The 9,175-nt window shown below is 44.6% G+C and overlaps 1 long non-coding RNA gene across 1 annotated transcript; it reads left to right on the top strand.

The window, feature by feature from the left end:
* The first annotated feature begins 548 nt into the window (after positions 1-548).
* LOC148118381 (uncharacterized) lies at positions 549-8,384 on the top strand. Its single transcript, XR_015735937.1, has 2 exons — positions 549-1,057; positions 7,876-8,384. It is a non-coding gene; the product is annotated as an uncharacterized LOC148118381 (long non-coding RNA).
* Positions 8,385-9,175: the final 791 nt, after the last annotated feature.

The following is a 9,175-nucleotide window of genomic DNA, read 5'->3' as shown; positions in this document are numbered from 1 at the left end:
TGAACTCCTAACCACTAACCACAGAGGCAATTAACACTGAGCACATATAGTGTGCGCTGAAGGACAGTACTCTAATGTTTAGAAATCGAATATATGCCTTATTGGTTAATGGGATTTCTCTTTCTAGTTCACAAGTGTCAGTTCCTCCCTGTTAGCCCAAACCTATGATTCATGCTCCAGTAGGGCCTAACTGACAGTTGGAGACCACCTGACAGCTGCCATGTCCTGCCAGGACTTGAGAAAAGTTAGTGATTATCACTGAGGCTTAGTGTAACAAATTATGAAACTTTTCCCTTCCTTTTCCTTTTAATGTATCAAAAATTATCACAATACTGGAGCATGATGAAGGATTGCAGTCAAGAAAAGGTGAGTAGGTGAGAGTAGGTTAGGCATCTGAGCCAGAAGGATTGGAATAAAATGAAATCAATCTCGGTCGAGTGCAATCGGCATGTTTGCTGCACAAAGTCATTTAAACCTCATAAGCGTTCTGTGAGCTCACATAATAAACTCACTTTTCAAATGAGGAAGCTTAGGTTCAGAGTGGTTAACTAAGTTGCTCAAGGACACACAGCTCATAAGTGGCAGAGGCAGGAATAAAACTGGTCTCTATTTGACTCTAGGGCAATGTGCTTGCCCTAGGCACTGCCAGAGTTAGCTTTCTCACCTTTTCTGTGCAAACAATGCTGAAAATCTCATCTGCATATGCATTTCACAGCAGGGGAACCACTTCTGGGAAAGCTTAGCTGTTGGCTCTGAGGGGAGGTTAGAACTAGAAAGAGGAAGGCAGGAGGTGGGGCCAGCATTAACTTTCTTTAGGACTTTTTGCAAACTGTGAAGGGCAGTGGCAGCTGACGCCCTTCTAGCTTAAGTTTCTAGAGCTGTCAACAGGTCCTGACTTGTCTCCTGAATGATTTTCTTTCCTTATCCACACTGTCACAGTCCACAGAAGGCTGGCTCCTGTCTGATAGCTCCAGACCGGTTGGTGACCCGATGTCCAAGACTGAACCTTACTTGGGATTCATCAAGCAATTCTTCCAGACAGAGGTTACAAGGCCAGGTAGGGTTGGCTTCTCTTTACGTTTGTTTCTCTTCACATCGTTCTTGCTCATTCTATTCAATTAGAAATGTTATCTTCTCCCAAAATGCTGTGGCTTCTTCTGGCCTCAAGCTCAGACTGTACCTCCTCTTCATGTCCCCTGCATTCCAGAGGTTTCCTTTGGAATACGCCTTCACTCTTCTGAGAATTCCAGTTGGATTTTACTTTGTGCATCTGACATTTTCTAGCTATACAGCTTAGCTGGAGTGTGTTGAGATCCCAGGTCCTGGTCATGACGAGTCCTCTCATGATCTGACTGCCTCTGACACAGGTGTGCCTCATGAGCACAGCACCAGGATGCTTGGTGGAGCCATCTAGAGACATGTTCATCTGGAGTCGTAGTCAAGTTAGAAGCAGGCAGAATTGGAATTTGGCAGCAGTGGGAGTTTGAGGTAGGATGTCAAGTGTGAGGATGGGTTTGCGAGTAGGGGGAATGCTATGATCTGCTAGCCTGGCCTGGTTACCCTGTCCCTTTAAGAGACAAGCCCTGCCCACTCTCAATCCTCCCCCACTTCTGCTGAGGTAAGCAGATCTCCTGCCTCCTCCAGCCTGCATTCTCTCTCTTTCTGCCCCCCCCCACTCTTTCTCTGTCTGTCCCTCTTCTGAAGAGGTAACTTCTGCCTCTTTTTCTCCCTCCTTCTTTTTCTCTCTCCTCTCCCGACTCTCTTCTTCCCCCTTTTACCCTTCCCCCTTCTCTTTCTCCTTCATAGCCCACTAAATAAGCTCTATACCCAAACTCTCTCTGCATGGTGTATCTGTCTGTCTCTTATCTGCCTTGGTCTCCCACCTGCCAAGGGGACCTACTGAGCCCTTGGGTCACCCACCATGAGGGTCTTGCTGAGGCCTGAACTGGCCTTCTCCTAAGAATAACAGGGAGGACTTCTTTTTTTTCTGAGAAAATTGCCTTGAGAGTAAAGCTCACAGTGAAGAAAATCAAACCCAGAGACAAAGAGAGACTTTGCTGTGACTTTTCAGCATCTAGACCCAATTTAATTATTCCTAAAGCATGAACCCTATTCTTTTTCAGTTCCTTGAACCAATACATTGTCTATTTTATTTTGCTCATTTTTGTTAGTTCTCTGTCATTTGCATCTAGAAGGGACCTGCCCAGCACACCAGTCTTTGCAGTTAACCACATTAGGTTTTTTCTGTCTTATCTTCCCCAGAGCAGCCTTAACTCCCACTTTATCTGATCAGCAGTATTTATTGAGCCCCACTGTGCACTAAATGCTGGGGACTCAATCCTGAACAAAACAGATAAAAGCCCCTGTCCTCAGGGGACAAAGACTCCAGGGGAGGAGAGGCACAAACAACAGGCTAAATGAAAGGTACAGTCTGTTCCTGGTGATAAAGGTTAAAGGAGAGATAAAACCGGGAGGGAAGAAGAAGGAGAGTGAGTGAGGGTAAGGTTAATATAGGAGGATCAGGGAAGGCCCCACTGAGATGGAGATGGGTGAGCAAGAGCCGGAGGGTCAGGGGAGAGTCTGTGGGGCTGTCTGCACTCCAGGCAAAGGCAATAGCATGTTTAAGATGAACGTGTGCTGACAGTATGCATGTCTGTAGTAATTCTCCTTCCCTTTTCAGTCAATACATACATATATACATCTTCATCTATATCTCTCTTATTTTATTTTCTTTTTGTTTCAGTTTTTAAAATTTAAAATTCAATTTAAAAAATATTTTTATTTGTGTATGTGAGTGTATGTGAGTGTTTCCACCAAGGCCAGAAGAGGGTAACAAATCCACTGGAACTTGAGTTCCAGGTGGCTGTAAGTCACCCAGGATGGGTGCTGGGAACTGAACTCTGTAAGAGACTTAGCTCTCTTACTGGCTGAGCTGTCTGTCTCTTCAGCTTCTTGGTATTTTATATGAATTTCTCTTTATGCTGGTTAATTTTCATTGTCAGTTTGACTGGCTTTATAATCACCATGGAAACATACTTCTCTCTCTCTCTCTCTCTCTCTCTCTCTCTCTCTCTCTCTCTCTCTCTGTGTGTGTGTGTGTGTGTGTGTGTGTATGGTTCCAGAGAGGTTTAAAAGAGTGGGATAGAAGTGGAGAAGGGAGGAAGAGAGGAAATCAGAGAAAAATATATAACTCAATAAAAACTAAACAAAAGAGTAGGGAAGATTCACTCTGAATCCTAGTAGCACTGTCCCACGGGCTAGGGTCCCAGACTAAAGAGAAAAATGAGCTGAATACCAGCATTCATCTCTCTCTACTTCCTGACTGTGGTCACAATGTGCCAGCCACCTCAGACTCCTGCTTCTGTGCCTGTCCCGCTGTAAGGGACTGTGCCCTCAAACTGCGAGCCAAAGGGAGCCTTCATTTCTCTAAGTTGCTTTTGTTGGGCCTGTTGTATAATGAGGAAAGTAAGCAATGTGCTCTTCGAATTACTGAGTTTGTCTTCCTCATTGCTGTTAATCTGTCTGTTGCCTCTTTCATTTTAGTTGTGTTTTCAAGTTCTAGAATTTTAGTTCTTTCTATAAATCATTATCTTAAAGGTTTTCTAACTGTTCATCTGCTTCCATTTTTAAAAAATTCATTTTAGAAATATTAATCCTATTTAGATGTATGAATGTTATGTCTGCATATATTTCTATGTGCCATATGTACCTGGTTCTTGTAAAAGCCAAAAGAGGGTGTTTGATCCTCTCATGTGCTGCTGTTTGGGTTTTGGGAATTCAGCCTGGGTCCTTTGAAAGAGCAGCCATTGCTCTTAACTGCTGAGTCATCTCTCCAGTCATATTTTAAGATTATTTAAGATGTCTGTGATAATTATTTTAAAGTCAGTGTTTGCTCACCCCCACATCTGTGACTCTGGTTCTACTTCTGTTGACTGTCTTTTCTATTGATCATGGCTTGCATGTTCAGCTTCTTGCAATGTCTCATTATTTTTGATTAAGTGCTGAACATTTTGGTTGAGTGAACAGAAAGAGATGAACTAGATACCATATTTTTTCTTTGTTTTCTCCATGGACAGGTATGCAAGTCTCTGCAGACACCATCACCATCAGAGTATCAATCTGTGAGAGGCAAGAAGGAAATCTGATTCAATACCGCTCAGTAGACGGTGTCGATTCAAACTTCTAGAGCCTGACACTGGACAGTTTACTATAGTTGTATTTAAATACAGCACAATTTTAGAAAAAAGTTTCTTGGAGATATCAACTCACTCCTGTGTATACCACAAAGCTTAAGACATGTGTACATTGAAACCCTTTATATAGTACATATGAACTCTTCCATAAAGATGGGTCCTGTTGTCTCAGAAACAATGCTCAAGGTAAGGGTCTGGGGGAAAGCACAGAGGTTACCTAGGCTGTTTTAAAGGACAAGGGACAGCTCATCATAGGATGAGTTTTATTGACTGAGAACAATGCTTAGGATAAAGGTCTAATAATAAAGAGCCTAATATTAAAAAAAATAACATTCTTGGGAGGGGGGTTCAGGTGTGGCCTGTCCCTACAGATAGCACTGATCACCAGGCTATTAGCTACATCCATTTCTAGCTTTCTGGGTGGAAAACAAGTATACTTCTCCCTATTTCGAAGATAACCACGTGTGTTTAACACTCCTGGTTTCCCTAGTGCTATCTGTGAGCACAAGGACCTTGTGCTCTCTATAGAGAACCTCTGCTTTTTGCTACTGAAAGACCTGGATAAATCCAGATCCCCCTAGCAGGAAAATAGAGTCAAAAATCTAGCAGGAAGAGAAGAATCAGAAATCTAGGATTAGCCAGTTTCAGGGTTTCAGGAACTAGCTGAAGATAAAGGTAGATTGTAATCTTGAGAAACAGGGAGATTCCCCCTAGTAATTATCACCCCCTAGTAATTATCATTGGTATAGGAACTAGCTGATTATGACCTTGAGAATGATCTTGAGAGGCAGGGAGTTGCCCCCTTGTAATCATCACTGGAATTTTCGCAATTTTCTGTGACACCCTCCCTGCCCCCCTTTCGGATTACTGGGCTGTGTGGTTTCTTCCTATAAAAACTACTTCTCCCGGTCACTCAAGGTTGAACTCTTCCCCTGCGTGGGTTATGAGTCTCGGCCCCAGTGCACTGGTTCTTGTCTTGTCGTCTTGTCATTAAACCTCGTGTGATTGCAGCAAGGACGGTCTCTCATGAGTTACTGGGGCGGGGGGGGGGGGGGTCGAGTTATCCCAAGGCTTGAGTGAGAGTCTTCCATTATCGGGGGTCTTTCACTACCAGGAAACCAGGTACAGAGACTGATAGTTCAGATCCTACTGTGACCAAAATAAGCTGGGCTAAATTAAAACCATATTAAGTTTGTATTTACTTCCCATTTCCGACATCCTGTCTTCTATTCTGACATCCAGCTTCCTATGTTGAGACTGTTGAAGGGCTGGGCTTCTAGATGACCAGAAGTGGAGCGAGAGGAACTTGATTCGCAGCGTTAGTGAATTTTGACTTTTCTCTAGACTTAACTTCAGCAGTGTGTGTTAAGTTGGGAGCAAAACCCCAGCCCCTTGCATTCAGACCAGGGGCTGGCCTGGGAGTTGCTTTGCCCTGGACTCCAAATCCCAGCATGCCATAGGATATTTACGTGGACTCTCAGAGGAGGAACATGTGGTTCGGGGTTTGCATGTGCTCCCCGCTTTCCTGTCTCCCCTCCATGTGCTTGGCCACCCAAAAGCACTGTATTTAATAAAACAGTGGACATTTTAATTTGGCTTAATCTGCCCTAATTAGATTTCTTTGCACCAGTGGAGCTGCTCATCTTAAGATTTGTTTTCTAACATAATGGGGGTCCCACTGAGGGGCCTTAGTTTTTCCTGCAGGCCCAGGCCCCAAGGTCCAGGGCCATGCTGGAAAATGGGCCTTCCTGTGCATGTACTCCACCAGGCAAGTTCGGCTTCCCTTGATGAGTTCTCCTTTTTAAACTGCATGTGGGTAGGGTTTTGGGGTGACTCATTCACTTTTCGGGCTTTTGTTGAAGTCATGGCCCATGTCAAAAGCCCCCTCCTCCCCCCACGGCAGAGGCCCTGCCTCTTGCTGAGATGAGATTTTTGGGTGGTGGAAGATGTTCCCAGCCAATTTCTCATGTACCCCAGTTTTCTGACTCAGCGTGTTACGTTGGACACACTACAACAGGCCCATGTCACAGGCATGCATTTAAAGTAGGTTTCTTGCAATTCCTAGCAGATTTCAAATGCCCTTAAGTGGGCACTTAAAAACCTTTTTAAATGAGAATGATCTAACTTTAAGCAAATTATACTCCAAAGCCCGCGTTTTTTTTCTTCAAGTATGGCGCTCCTGTTCCCCCCCTTCCACTTTTTTTTCTTTGTTCATTCCCAAGTGACTGCCCTGTTCGTCCAGCCCCCACTTCCTTCTCTCTTTGTGCTTGATTCACTGATGGCTCTTTTGTCCCACCTGATTTTCACCCCCCTCCCCCCAGCCTCTGCTCCCGCCTTGCAGCAGAGAGCCCCTGGTCCCTCACCTGACATGCAAGCACTCGGGCTCTGCTGACAGCTCTTTCTTCTGGCTCCCATGTCTGTCTCTCTTTGTGTGTTCATTCGCTGACTGCTCTTTAGTCCCGCCCCAACTTCTGTCGGCTTTGGTGCTTGGACAGCACGGCTCTAATGGACCCCAGCACAGGCCGGGCGCTCTGCCTTATATTCTTCATAGCTGTTTCGCTGGTTTCTGCCGTCCATGCTGAGACCACTCTGGCATCTCCGCTGCTGCCCCGACCTTCCCAGCTGACAACAAGTCTATCCGACCCCTCCCCCCGTCCGTCCTCCCCCCCCCCCCCCCCCGTTTCCACTTTAAAACTCTGCAAAAATGTTTAGTCCTTATGTTTCTGTTCCCTCTTGCAATGCCTAGTCAGCTGACACAGGTCCCTAAGACTGTCCTATCTGTTTCTCTGTTAAAATAATGTGTCCACAATGTGTTTATATAAGTATATAACTGTGTTTTTGTAATGCAAATTCAAGTTTTCTGTATTTGCATGCTTCCTGATTACAACAGCTCAAAAAATTTAACTTAAATGCCCAGTTTAAAATACCAGGTAATGGCACCTGGTTCTCGAGTGCCTTTATAGATCTGAGATCATTGGTATTTTAACAAAAATAGAGCTTCTAACACAGAGACATGCCAGCTTTGGCAACACCCTGTGTCCTCTTAAGAAGACAGAAGACCTTGCGCCTTGCCTCTCAGTTTGGCAAAGCCACCTACACAGAAGCAAAAAGAGGCCTTTTACCCAGGGAATTGATCTGCTCATCCTGCCAAGACAGATAGACTAAATCTTTCCCCTCACAGGAAAAATCTTTGGGCCTCTTGCACTCAACAGCTAATGGCAAATATTGCTTCTAAGACTGATGTTTTCCAAAGAAAATGAGAGGACTTGGGATTGCCTGCTGGCCAAAAGCTGTCTCGTTTTTTGCTCATCTATTCCTCCCAGATCTGTCAAAAGGCATTTGACAATTTAAAGTACTGTTCTTTAACAGGCTTCATAGTCCAGGATTAACAGGTTTCAACCTTCAGAGGTCAGAGTTCCCAGTTTCCTCTAATAGACTTCTAACCTAAAGCAATAGCATTTTGCTATGACACCAAGATGTAAATCTGTACAATTCTCTAAGCTTATTTTGCAGGTCGTTCCTGATGCACCTGTACCAGTTCCTGGACATCACCATCAGTACCAGCTCTCCTGGGTCAAGGACACCTGCCAAATAAAATCTAGTTTCATCTGCTATTGTGTCTCATTTCTTGGCTAGCCCCATTTCACAGAACCAATGATAACAATATTTTTTTTTCTCCTAGACACCGGCCTTCATACCTCCCTCAAGAAACAGATGCCTGGCATCTCTGGGATGACAGTGAACAGGATGCCTTTCCAGCCACACCTCCTGCTGAATGTGGACCCACCAACACCCAGCTCTCCCCTCCCCCACATTGCTCCATGCCTGCAGGAAGTAGCCAGACTTGAGTCTATGCCTTTTTTCCAAAGAGAGCCTAAAATGTTGGTCAGAATTATCACCTCAACTTTCTGTCATCCCTTTATCCAAGGAGTCTGGAATATTAAGTTGGGAGCATAACCCCAGCCCCGACATCCGTCTCAGCTGGCTGGCCTGGGAGTCGCTTTGGCCTGGACTCCAAATCCCAGCATGCCAGGTCCTGACCCCGGGTATTTAAGTGGGATCCCAGAGGAGGAACATGTGATTCTTGGTTTGCATGTGCTCCCCGCTTTCCTGTCTCCCCACCATGTGCTTGGCCACTGAAAGGCACTGTATTTAATAAAACAATGGGCATTTTAATTTGGTTTAATCTGACCTAATTGGATTTCTTTGTGCTGGTGGAGCCGCGTGTGTTAGGATTTTTTCTAACAGTGTGAAGACTGTAGGATTCATCTCTGCCTGCTGCTCACCCCCACTCCCAGCTGCTTACTCAGCACAGTCACAATGGGAGAGTTGTTGCCTAGGAGATTTATTACTACGCTTTGGACTCTTCCAGATTCTAATCTGTCATACCAACCCACACTGTCACAAAGAGTGGGGATGGCTTGTCTTTGCTCCAGTGAAGCTCCCTGCCTGTGGTGGATCTTGTTTTTTACCTATGTAGGCAGACCCAGCAGTCAGCCCTGGGAATGACAGTGGCATTTACTACTGCCTCGCTGAGTAGGGGCTTAGTCTTCTGTGAACATAGCTTATTTAAGAGTATTTACATCCTTCATTGGTGACTTCAATATTTTTTTGCCATTAATTTTCTAGTGACCATGGTAAGAATGCTGTGGTCTTCTCTATCTTAACTGGTAGGGTGTCTTCTATATTAGATACCAAGACAGTATCGTTTTTATATTAGATACAAAAACGTATCTAATAATACAGTTTTTATATTAGATACAAAAATACAGTTTTTGTATCAGATACAAAAACAGTTACGAGATTTGTAATCACTGATGAAATTCTTGACACCCATAAGTCTCTGAGAACCGTCGGGGCATAAACTAAGTCTTCACTGTTCAGAAAAGCATGTCCATATCAAGCTGAGTACCTGGCAGGTTGCTCATGCTCAGATACCTCACCCAGGTCTTATATCCAGGGAAACACAGGGACAGAATGGT

The sequence above is a fragment of the Myodes glareolus genome, chromosome 22, assembly GCF_982192425.1.
Source record: "Myodes glareolus chromosome 22, mMyoGla1.1, whole genome shotgun sequence".
NCBI classification, from domain to species: domain Eukaryota; kingdom Metazoa; phylum Chordata; class Mammalia; order Rodentia; family Cricetidae; genus Myodes; species Myodes glareolus.
This window is presented reverse-complemented; position numbering and strand designations above follow the sequence as displayed.